At 35.3% G+C, this 3035-nt stretch overlaps 1 non-coding gene across 1 annotated transcript; it reads right to left on the reverse strand.

The window, feature by feature from the left end:
* Nucleotides 1-799: 799 nt before the first annotated feature.
* Nucleotides 800-906, reverse strand: LOC112489035 (small nucleolar RNA R71). Its single transcript, XR_003053361.1, has one exon. It is a non-coding gene; the product is annotated as a small nucleolar RNA R71 (small nucleolar RNA).
* Nucleotides 907-3035: the final 2129 nt, after the last annotated feature.

Below are 3035 nucleotides of genomic sequence, written 5' to 3' on the forward strand. Positions count from 1 at the left end.
TTACTTTTAGTTGAAATTTTAGTTTAGCATAATTGTTTACTTTAATAGCATACCTGCACAAAAGGGTTTAATTTTGCATTCTTTTCCTCTTGTTTGGTTCATTATTTCCTAGAGTTATTTTTATTTATCTTTTAGTTAGTGTTAGTTTGTTTTTCTTTATTGGTAATGGATTTTAATTGTTGGATTAATTAGCAACATTAGAATTCCAAGTTTTATTTTCTTGTTTAATTTTCTAATTTCATTTCTAATTTATTTTCCTTGCTATCTTTTTAATAATTAGGTGCTGTGTATGAGTCATAATGATGATCAAAAGTTCAAGGAGGAAGTTGACTTGGCAAATAAACTAGCACCTAAAAAACAAGCCATAAGGGGTACTTGGATACATATAGACCAAGGAACTCATGAAGGCGAAATGGCCAACCAAAGAGAAGATGATTTGCCCATATGTGAGTATGCCACTCACAAGAAAGTTGGGGATTTGTCTTGCATAAGGAGACCACCCATTGAAGCAAACAATTTTAAAATTGAAGCATCTACTACTTCTTTACTTAATAATGTTCAATTTAGTGGTTTGCCTCATGAAGATCCTAACATGCATATTTCTGGTTTTCTTCAATTGTGTGATATCTCTAAATAAAATGGTGTTTTTGATGATGCTTTTCGATTAAGACTTTTTCCTTGGTCTCTTAGAGACAAGGCAAAATTGTGGTTGGATTCTTTACTTGCAGGTACTATCATTACATGGGATGCCATGGAAGCAAAATTCGTAAACAAATTTTTTCCTCCATCTAAGACCACTAAATTGAAAAGTGATATAAATAATTTTTGTCAATGGGACCAAGAGACTTTTTATGATGCATGGGAGCACTTCAAGGAACTATTAAGAAGATGCCCACACCATGGATTTCCAACATGGATGCAGGTACAAATTTGCTATAATGGTTTAGATTATGGTAACAAACAATTGGTAGATGCAGCTGCAGGAGGTTCTTTAATCAAGAAAAGGCCATCTGAAGTATTAGAAGTAATTGAAGAGATGGCCCATAATAACTACCAATATCCAAGTGAAAGGACACTAACTGGAAGAAGTCAAGTAAAGGCCGTGGAAGAGATTGATATTAACAACTTAGGAGCTCAACTTGCAAACCAATTCATGAAGACCTTGAATACTCAATTTGGTCAAATAGGGGTGAATTCTATCCAATCTACTAATAATTTTTTATTTTGTGATTTATGTGGTGCTTATGATCATAATAGTGTGGATTGCCAAATTGGAAATCCCTTTGCTTCTGATGATGTTAATTTTGTAGGAAACTTTCAAAGCAATAAAACAATCCATATTCTAACACATATAATCCAGGATGGAGGAACCACCTAAATTTTTTATGGTCTAACAACAACTAGCGAGGATCTAATCAAGGATAAAGCGGAGGGTTTCAAAGACAACAGTTCCAATCTCAATTCCACCAAAAGCCGCCACTTGCATATCAAAATCAAAATTCTTCTCAAGCTTAAACTCAATTTACTTCACTTGAAGAATCCTTGAAAGAGTTATCTAATAATACTAATTCTTTCATGTAGAGAACTGAGCAACAATTGACAAACCACAGTCAAATGTTCAACAACCAAATGTTTGCAATCAAAAGCTTGGAGAACCCAATAGGTCAATTAGCAACTCAATTCCAAAGAAGTTAAGGAACTTTGCCAAGCTAAACCGAGAAGAACCTAAAGGAGCAGGTTCAAGCCATTACAGTCAGAAGTGGAAAGCAAGTAGCCAGGCCTAAAGAAAGTGATGAAGGGATGGTGATTCTCGATGATGAAGATGAGGAGAGGCCTATAGACTTAACATCACACCTAGCCACACATGACAATTCAAAATTAAATGTGGAGCATAATGAGGCTGATAGAAGAAAATATGAAGGTTCAAGTGATGCCATGAAGTCTCCACCAACAAAGTACATACCACCATATGCAAGAGAGGTTGAGAGCTCACCAATTGGACCAAAGAAAGTTGAACCCACACCATACTTAAGCAAACCTATCGACAAGCATGACAATGATGAGGAGAAGAATCAAGCCTACAAGAAGACCCCACCTCTACCTTTTCCATCTAGGTTTAGGAATGCCAAATTAGATAATCAATTTAAAAAGTTTCTTGATGTATTTAAGCAATTGCATGTAAATATCCTTTTCATAGATGTCTTAGAGCAAATGCCTTCCTATGTTAAGTTTTTGAAGGAGATATTGTCAAACAAGAGGAGGTGGGAGAATTATGAGTTGGTAGCTTTAAGTGAGGAGAGTAGTGCTAGGTTACACCAAAGGATTCCACCTAAGTTAAAGGATCCTGGAAGCTTTGATATGCCATGTAACATTGGAAATTATAATTTTATAGTTCTTTGTGATTTAGGTGCTAGTATTAATTTGATGCCATATAGCATTTGCAGGAGGCTTGGAGTGGGAGATGTGAAGCCTACCACTATGACTCTTCAAATGGCCAATCAAAGCAACAAAAGGCCAAGGGGAATATTGGAGGATGTACTTGTAAAAGTAAACAAGTTCATATTCCCTGTGGACTTTGTGATACTTGATATGGAAGAAGATGACAACATTCCAATTATTCTTGGAAGACGATTTCTAGTAAATTAGCATGCCCTCATTGTTGTACAACAAAGGTAAGTAACCCTTAGAGTACTTAATGAGGAGGTAAGTTTTCAAATCCCTAATGTTGTTAAATTTCCTAATCTTGATGAAATTTCTTCTTGCTTTCTTGTTGATGCATGTGATGAATTGGTAAATGATATGGCAAAGGAAAGTAATTTAGATCTCTTAGGATTGAGTGAGTTATTTGGACCATGTGAAGAAGAGGAAAAAAAAAAAGTGTGTAACATCATAGATATATCCACCCACTGTGAGGTGGATTATGTTGGAAAGTTTGAGGATTTAGATGAGAGCAGACCTAGAAAGATACCAAGTGTGGAGCACCCACCTATAATTGATTTGAAGCCACTACCTAGTCATTTAAAATATACTTTTCT

This window comes from Ziziphus jujuba, chromosome 11 (assembly GCF_031755915.1).
Source record: "Ziziphus jujuba cultivar Dongzao chromosome 11, ASM3175591v1".
In the NCBI taxonomy this organism is placed as follows: domain Eukaryota; kingdom Viridiplantae; phylum Streptophyta; class Magnoliopsida; order Rosales; family Rhamnaceae; genus Ziziphus; species Ziziphus jujuba.